The following is a 10029-nucleotide window of genomic DNA, read 5'->3' on the forward strand; positions in this document are numbered from 1 at the left end:
GTTTTAAAGATGAGAGTCTTGCAGGGTTAGATAGACGCACAAGGTCACCGGGTCTTTAGTAGCAGTAGAAGAGCAGGCAGCTAGACACCTGTGTCCATGCTCTTACCAGTGTATTACACTCTGTTCCCGAATTTTAGCAAAGAAGCTTCCAGCATTTAAAAGACATGGCATGTGGCATCCCATAGGAGTTTGATATTTTTAAGCAAGTGATTTGTTATACACATATAGATCATTTCATATATGATCATGTGATCTTTTTGGTAATTTAAATGCCCTATTCAATTTATCTCCTCCAGCTGGGTGATTTATTCAAAATATTTATTTAGATTTTATCACATGGGAAAGTTCCTTTGAGATCCTTCATAAAGGGCTAAAGGCAGAAGAATGCTAAGAGCAGATGGGAGTATTACTGGCAATTGCTGGGGTCCCGCCTCCCCAAGGAGCAGAAACATCCTCTTTTGAGCTGCCATTGCCTTTGAGACAAATATGTCACAAGGAATCTGGTCAGTTGAGAACAGATATTTCATTCCATCATTTTAATGAGGGGCAAGAATCATATAATATAGAACATCATTTAGACATTAATCCCATTTTAATCAATTTATAAATTAAATCTATAAATTCACATTCCTATAAAAGAATACCATTCACAGATTTTTTATGTTGATATGCACTATGTGATTCCTTACTGAATGCCAGGGAGCAGAGTGTCATATATACTAGCACATCTGAAAGTACTTTATGAGTTCCTGTCTGCCTGCTCCAGTAAGAAACTAAAGTTTTCATTATTAGAGTCACAGTGTTTGCTTTTCAAACCAGAAGTATACTATTTTGCTGAGTTGGATCATCAGTGAAAGGTATGTAACATCCATCTTGTTACCAGCTTTAGTCAGACCCTTTAATTAATGGCTGGGGAATCTGCTTTATCTTTTAAAAGGATAAAATCTAATTGTGGTTCAAATTAAACAGTCTAATGAAAGTGGCTGCATAGCAATTGATCAAAACTAATGAGTGAGTAGTCTTGCTTTTGTTAAATAAAACTCTTGTTTGTTTAGCATAAATACCTTAAGGGGCTTAACTCTGGTTATTGATATATCAGAACCTCTAGAGGAAGAATAGCCAATTGACGTTGGTACCATTTTTAAAAAAGGAGACTTGAACTTAAAAAGTTAAAAGTATTTTCTTCTCACTTCCCTGTTCAATAAACATTTATAACACTTCTAACATGTGATATACGTTAGCAATAAAAATGAGTAATATAGTCCATGACAATAGAAGGCAGGACAATAAAAATGACAGCAGTGAATTTTGCCATCTTGAAATAAATATTTTTAATAATTTTATTTTAAAAATTTCTTCCAGCTTTATTGAGATATAAATATAGATAGATACATGCATACCACTATGTAAGTTTAAGATGCATAAGGATCAGCATAAAGATTTGACTTACATATATCATGAAATGATTATCACAATAAGTCTAGTGAACATCTATCATCTCCTATAGATACAAAATAAAAGAAAAGGAAAAAATTTTTTCCTTGTGATAAGAACACTTACAATTCACTCTTAACAAGTTTCACATATAATATGCAGCAGTGTTAATTATATTTATCATGTTGTACATCACACCCCTAGTACTTATTTATCTTATAACTGGAAGTTTGTACTTTTTGACTACCTTCATCCAATTCTCCCTACATCCCCACCCCACCTCTGGTAACCACAAATCTGATCTCTTTTTCTATGAGTTTACTATTTGTTTTTGAATTATAATTGACCTACAACACTTTGTTAGTTCCTAGTGCACAACATAGTGATTTAATATTTCTATACCCTTCAAAATGATCATCACAATAAGTCTAGTTACAATCTGTCACAATACAAAGATACTACATAATGATTAACTACATTACTCGTACTGTACATTTCATACCCATAATTAGAAATTTGTGCCTCTTAATTTCCGTCACCTATTTCTCTCAATCCCCAACACTCCTCTTGTCTGGCAACCACTTATTTGTTCTCTGTATCTGTGACTCTGTTTCTGTTTTGTTATGTTTGTTCCTTTGTTTTGTTTTTTAGATTCTGTATATAAATGAAGTCGTCCTGTAATTTTCTTTTTGTGATATCTTTATCTGGTTTTGGTATCAGAATGAGGCTGGCCTCACAGAATGCATTTAGAAGCATTACTTCCTCTGCAATTTTTGGAACAGTTTGAGAATAAATGTTAACACATCTTCAAATGTTTGGTTGAATTCACCTGTGAAGTTGGTTTTGGAATTTTGTTTGTTGGGAGGTTTTTTTTTTAATTGCTGATTCAACTTCACTACTAGAGATCAGTCTCTTCATGTTTCCTATTTCTTCCTAATTCAGTCTTGGGAGAGTGTACATTTCTAGGAATTTGTCCCCAACTCATTCTATGAGATCAGCATTGAGAAGATACTAAAGCTAAAGTTCCAACAAGAAAACTTGGGAATATGGATACAAAGACCCTCAACAACATTCTAGTACAGAATTCAGCAGCATGTTAAAAGAATTATACACCATGACCAAGTAGGATTTATTATTGGAATGCAAAGATGACTCAACATATGGAAAATCAATCATCGTAAAACATCACATTAATAAAATAAAGAAATAAAGCTGTGTAATCCCAATTTTTGAAGCAAAACATATTAAAAAATTCAACACCCTTTCATGATTAAAAAAAATGCAAAACAAAAAACAGTAAACCATAAACCAGTAAAGAAAGAAAACTTCTAAACATAATAAAAGCCATATTTGAAAAACCGACAGCTAACATCATACTCAATGGTGAAAAACTTAATGTTTCCCCTTTAAGATCAGGAAATAAAAAAAATCCACTTTTCCCACATCTATTCAACATAGTCTGGGAAGTTCTGATCAGAGCAGTTAGGCTAAATAAAGACATTTTAAAAAAATAAATAAAGAACCCAAATTAGAAAGGAAAAAATTATCTTTCTTAATAAGTAACATGAAATGATCTTTATTTATAAATGATATGATCTTATATGTAGAAACCCCTAAAAGTACCATAAACTGTTAGAGCCAACAAACAAATTCAGCAAATTTACAGAACATAAAATAAACAAACAAAAATCAGTTGTGTTTCTATACACTAACAATGAACAATTCTAGAAGGAAATTAAGAAATTAATTCCCTTTATCATATCAAATTAATAACATACTTAGGAATAAATTCAGCCAAGGGGGCAAAAGACTAGTGCAGTGAAAATTGTAAACATCACTAAAAGAAATTAAATAAGACACAAATAAAAGGGAAGACATTTTGTGTTCCTGGACTGGAAGATTTAATATTGTTAAAATGACAATTCTACCAAAAACTATCTACAGATTCAATACCATACCTATCAAAAATTCAGTGGCATTTTTTGCATAAGTTAAAAACCTATCAAAAATTCGCATGGGACCTCAAGGGACCCAAAATAACCAAAACAATCTTGAAAAAGAACAAAGTTGGAATGCTGACATGTCCTGATTTCAAAATTTGCTACAAAGGTACAATAATTATAACAGTATGGTACTAGAATAAAGACAGACATAGATGAATGCAATACACAGCCCAGAACTGAATCCTTAAGTATAGTCAACTGAGTTTAAACAAAGGTGCCAAGACCATTCAGTGAGGGAAGTGTTCTCAACAAATGGTGTTGAGAAAATTAGATATTCATAAACAAAGAATGAAGATGGACCTTACATCATATACAAAAATTAACTCAAAATAAATAAAAAGCCTAAATTTAGGAACTAAAATGAAAAATCTTAGAAGAAAACATAGGGGGGAATCTTCATGACTTTGGATTTGGCAATAACTTATTGGACATTACAAAAGCACAGGAAACAAAAGCAAAAAAGAGATACTGTTAAGAAAGTGAAAAAAAATAGCTCACAAAGTGTGAGAAAATATTTAAAATAATCTATCTAATAATATAAAAAAGTCCTATAATGCAATAAAAATAAGCAACAAGCAAATTCAAAAATGAGCAAAGGGTGTGTATAGACATTTCTTCAAAGTGGTATACAAATGGCCAATAAGCACATGAAAAAGATGTTCAACTCACTAGACACTAGAGAAATAAAAGTCAAATCCACAATGAGATACCATTTCACACCCACCAGGCATTACCAAACTAACAGAAAATAAACAGTGTTGCTAAGAATGTGGAAATTTTGGAAATCTCATATACTGCTGGTAGAAATGTAAAATAGTGTACAGTGTATTGAAGTTTGATGATTTGTCAAAAAATTAAATGTAAAAGTACCATTTGATGCAGCAGTTTCACCCACAAGTAGATATCCAATTGAATGAAAAATGAACTCATATACTTGACCACCAATGCTCACTGCAGCATTATTCACAACACGCAAAAGGTGGAAACAACCCAAATGTTATCAACAGATGATGAATAAATAAAATGTATATACTTGCAATAGAATACCATAGCTTTGAAAAGGAATGAAATTCTGATACATGCAGCAACATGAATGAACCTCAAAATCCTCATGCTAAGTGAAGTAAGACAGACACAAAAAGATGAATATTGTTGTAATTCCACTTATATGAGGTATGTACTAGAGGCAAATTCATAGAGATAGAAAATAGAATAAAGGTTGCCAAGGGCTGAAGGAAGGAAAAATGGGGAGTTACTATTTAATGGGTGCAGAGTTTCCATTTTTTGGATGCTGAAGAAGTTCTGGAAAGGAACAGTGGTGATAGTTGCACAACATTGTGAATATACCTATGACACTGAATTGTATGCTTAAAAATGGCTAAAATGGCTAAAATGTTATGTATATTTTGTCACAAATAACTAACCTTTAAAAATAAAGAGAAGGGGGTGGCTAGCTGTATCAAAGTTTTCATTACTCAAGAGCAATGAGAGCTCAGAATTGGCTGATTCAGCAACACAGAGGTAATAATTAATGACTTTGATATAGTAAATTGGAGGATTATAAGAGGAACTGGGGAGATAGAGGTAGAGGACAGTGAGACAATAACTCTTTTAAGAAATTCTATTGCAAAGAGGGACAAAGAAATAGGGAAGTAAGTGGTAGTGAAACAGGGATCAAGAAAACGATTTAAAAGTAATTTCAGAGAAATAAGGATATATTTGCATGCTGATAGGAATAATCCAATCTAGCACAAAACGTTGATGACGAAGGGGAGAGAAAATTGCTGGAGCAATGTTTTTGAGTAGGTGAGGTAGGATAACACCTAGCACTTAATGTGAAGGATTGCCCCCTAATTGAGTATGAAAAAGAAAGAGTAATGCAAGAGGACCATGACTATATGTAACAGAGTGTTCATGAAGACCAAGGAATTTGAGGAAGAATGAGAGGAAGGGAGAAAAAACACAAGTTGAAGTAAAGACAGTTAAGAAGTTGTGGCATTAATAAACTGGCAGTCTCAATGGTTACAAAGGATTGTTGGACTTGGAATAATACAGGGGGGAGGGAGCTATAATGACAGGAGGTGATGGTCATGGGATGGAACTGAGATTCTGGATGCATTCTAGATATTGTTCATGTGAAGGTCTGGGGCTCGGTCATGAGAGTGAGAGCCTGAGGCTGGATGGAGTATAAGATTGTTGCAGGAGAGGAGTTCATGGAATTGAGAGACCAAAGGATTGGAAGGATAATCTCTTTGCGGATTGAAATTTTAAAATAATAATGGAAAGAATGACATGATAAAGGACCTAAAACTGTAGAGAAATAAGTAAGTTCACAGATAACATCCACACTGAGAAGTAGTAGGTGATAAAATCTTAAAATGTGGGATATGATTCAAAGTTGGAGAGATAGAAGGATGACCTGGATGCTAAATTACAGAGCAAGGACACTTAATTCACTTTCAGGTCTACTAGTCTCAGGGCTCTTTAAATACTTATTTTTGTTTATTTTGGGGTGTTGACCATGGCTTATATTTCTTTCTAGTGCTACATAGTAAATTATATTTAAAAAAAATAAAACTACGATCAGGGGAGTAGCAAAATATCATGGCAAACAGTAGTAGAAATATAGATTCGTTTTCACAAATACTCTCTTTCCTAACACGATAGATTGATAGGTTTAATTGTATTTAAGATTTTCTATTAAATGTATTTGGGGAATTTTCACTATCTCCTTTGGAGATAATTGTAGTTTCGCCGAAGTTCTTGTTTGAAAATATACATGCACAGTATATGTATTTAATACCTAAATTTTTCTTTTATTTACTCTATTTTTAAAAAAATCTCCATTTAAAAAAAAATCTAATGCTGGGGGCGGCTATGTTCGTCATGCCGTGCGGGAGGGAGCACGAGAGCGGCGCGGTGGAGACTCGGGCGTCCCAGACGCAGCTAGAGGTGAGCATGGCCGAACAGGAGCCCACGGCCGAGCAGCTGGCCCAGACTGCGGCCGTGAACGACGAGGATGAGCATTCGGTCAACTACAAGCCCCCGGCCCAGAAGAGCATCCAGGAGGTCCAGGAGCTGGACCAGGACGGTGAGAGTCTGCGCAAGTACAGGGAGGCCCTGCTGGGCCGCGTGGCAGTGTCCGCCGACCGCAGCGTCCCCGACGTCGTGGTGACCCGCCGGACTCTGGTGTGTAGCACTGCCCCGGGCCCCCTGGAGCTGGACCTGGCAGGTGATCTGGAGAGCTTCAAGAAGCAATCCTTTGTGCTGAAGGAGGGTGTGGAGTACCGGATAAAAATTGCTTTCCGGGTGAACCGGGAGGTCATGTCTGGCATGAAGTACATCCAGCACACGTACGGGAAAGGCGGCGGAATTGACGAGACTGCCTACGTGGTGGGGAGCTACGGCCCCGGGCGGAGGAGTACGAGTTCCTGACGCCCATGCAGGAGGCGCCCGAAGGCACGCTGGCTCGCGGCCCCTACAACATCAAGTCCCGCTTCACAGATGACGACAGGACACACCACCTGTCCTGGGAGTGGAACCTCACCATCAAGAAGGAGTGGAAGGACTGACCCCCGGCCAGGAGGCGGGCGGACGGACGGACAGACGGACGTGTCCCACCCCGCCCCCACCGCCACCATTCCCCGGGGCAGCCTCCTGCCGGCCCGTCCCTCCTCCTTCCTCCCAGCCCGCAGGCCCCAGCCTCCTCGGTGGTCTCGCGTCGTTGCTGCTTCCGCCTGTGCTGGGTCGTGGGGGGCTCCAACCCAGGCCTCCACCTCCCTTTCTGTGTTCCTTAAGGTTCCCCCACTGTCCTGACCTGCCCCAAGGCCCTGGCTTTTTCGAGGTCTCAGGGTGTTCAGGTCCCTTGGGCCTTTGTGGTTGCCCCAACTCCCGATCTCTCTCCCCCCCTTGGGGATGGGGTGTACCACGGAGGGCCTTGTGCAAGGGTCGTCCTAGGCCTTTCACTTTTCCTGGTCAGTCCACCCATCGCTGTCAGTAACCGTCTAACCGTGATGCCTTAACATGTGGAACGTGTGCCGTGGGGGCATCACTAACCTCTAACCCTGTGTCTGCATGAGCATGTGGTCTCCCCCAGTCCCCACCCCTTCTGCAGGCCCTGTGGCCCAGGAAGGTGTGGGATGTGCCCCTGCTGCTCCCCACCTGCCAGGGCCTGGCCAACTCCCTTTCCCCGTCCAGGACTAAGGGGACGGCTCCAAGAGCTCGGAAAAGCCAAACTGCCAAAACTCAAGTGGCCTCCAGTCCCACCTGGGAGGCTGGGTGACCTCACGCCTCTGCCTTCTCTGTCCCAGGGGGCAGTGCCTAGAGCCCCCAGACCCACCAGAGAGCCCTCAGCGGATACAGCCAGCGGCTGAGCCTTACTCGTCCTACCTGGGCCTCCCGGCCTGGAGTCGCGTGCCTGGCCTGGCAGTATTTATTGCCTCCGTATGTGCCGTCCTCTGGGCCCGCCGGCCTGCCGCCTCTGCCCCAGGCTCGGTGCCACCGTCCCCAGCAGGCCCTCCTCGGACCCAGACAGGACAACTGTGGGACCAAGCTTGCACAGCTGGAGCCATCCCTGCCCCTCCCCTCCTGTCCCTTCCCCGGTCAGGCCTGGGCCTGGAACACGCAGGAGCCTGTCCCTGCTTCTCCTTTTCTGACCGGGAAATAAAGTCCCCGTAAGGAGAGAAAAAAAAAAAAAAAAATCTAATGCTGGCTTTAAAACTTTTTTTCTTAATATAATTCCTAGGTTTAATTTTGAAAAGTACCATGCAAAATATGCACAGTAAGTTGTTTAATTTAGCCATGCCCACCAGACCCATTAGATCCTGTTTTCTGTTCAACTTCAACCTTATTTTAAAAAGAGTTTACTGGGAAGCCTAAATTGTTTTGCAAACTTGAGTTTAAAAAGTTAATCACATAATGTAAAAGATATTAATGAATTTGTGAAAGATTATGAGATTTTTCACACATAATTCTCTTTCCCAAACGAATCTTAGCAAAACGCATGAATTTAACACCAGTCAAATATTGCCAAGTGACATTTAGGGTTTGTTTCTCCAAGTACCTTCCAATTTCCACATGCCAAAGATATTTCTATGTATTAATACCAATTATGTGATAACATCCATTCATATGGTTCAACAAACAGTTCTGTGCTGTGAGTAACCACATTTTATAACCAAATTGGCTACAGAAACAGCTACTCACATGACAACAGTAACAAAATCAAAATGTGCAATTACTTTGTGAGTCAGGGAACTTTAAAAATTTTTATGGGAATCCTTGCTTTCCAGCAAATCATGTTTCTATGGTTTTTATTTCCAAGGGTCTACATTTTGGAAGGTCATAAATAGCAGTAACAAGAAGTGAAGCAGCATCGATTCACTCTGAGACAGAGGGAAATTAATATCCAAACTATGGGCCTGTCTTCACTAATGAGGAGCTGTTAGGAAGAACGGTATAGATTTTTTTAAAATATGTATGCAATAAACGCCTTATTTATACAATATTTCATAAAGTTCAGAGAGGCAGTGGAAATCAGAAAGGGATGAATTTTTTTGTACACAATTTCAGTCTCTAGATTATGAGACCCCAAAATAAAACCAATGAATGAGCATCATAAGAAATGAAGTGAGAGTGGGGAACAATCTTTTCCTCAGTAACAATAGTAAAATTCTGCAGAAGCACTAGATTGACAAATTGAGTATTTTCTGGAAATATAACTGTCACATTCAAATCAATTTTTTAAAAATTCCTGAAAGTGATGCTCAGTTGTCTGTTTTATTGGGCATTTGTTCTTGAGGTGAAGACAGACATTAAGGTGCATAATCTTTTGGCTGTTTGTTTGTAAACTGATTCTTAGTTTCCAGCCTGGCAGGGTATTATAGTGCCACTCTGCTGGATATCAAGGACACTTTGGTTAGTCTATCGCCTCTATGCTCAATATTCTCACTTCTATCTTCCAAATTTCTTACATTTTTTTCTTCCAGTCCCTAGTGTACTCACAGCTCTGGTCTTTGAAATCGGATAATGATTTCCCTTTCCCACCCAATTAAATATTTTTTCTTCCTTCCCCCTAATATATTTCCTTTTATGATACATAACTGTCACATTATTACATGTCATTTTAAAGGTTTTATTGTCTTCTTGTATATTTTTCACACTTGTATGTACCAATAATGGTCGTTTTAATTTTTAATTTTCTAGAGAATATCTTGCCTAATTAATGTGACAAGGGTTCTTTGAACAGCTGGATTCTGAATTCACATTGTTTTGTTGATCTTGATAAAAGAATACTGTGAACCTTGGGGTGATGTGAATTTTAGAATGACTTTTGATCAAAAATAGCTGAAGACAGGCAGTTAGTTTAAAACTTTTTTTGTCCCAAGGAAAATTTAATTGCATGGATGGGACACTTTAATTATTTATCAGTTAGGTTGCTACTGCAAGTAACTGAAACTTCAATAAATCATCATTGAAAGAAAGAGGGATATAGTTAATTTCTCCGTATGACAGAAAAGTCCAGAAGTAGGTAACCGAGGCTGATGCAAGCTCGTAACAGTGTCATTGATCCAAGCTCCTTCCATCTTTCCTC

The 10029-nt window shown here is 38.7% G+C and overlaps 1 pseudogene; it reads left to right on the plus strand.

Annotated features, from left to right (window-relative positions):
* Positions 1–6326: 6326 nt before the first annotated feature.
* Positions 6327–8027, plus strand: LOC105078240 (rho GDP-dissociation inhibitor 1 pseudogene; annotated as a pseudogene).
* Positions 8028–10029: the final 2002 nt, after the last annotated feature.

The sequence above is a fragment of the Camelus bactrianus genome, chromosome 35 (genome assembly GCF_048773025.1).
Source record: "Camelus bactrianus isolate YW-2024 breed Bactrian camel chromosome 35, ASM4877302v1, whole genome shotgun sequence".
Taxonomy (NCBI): domain Eukaryota; kingdom Metazoa; phylum Chordata; class Mammalia; order Artiodactyla; family Camelidae; genus Camelus; species Camelus bactrianus.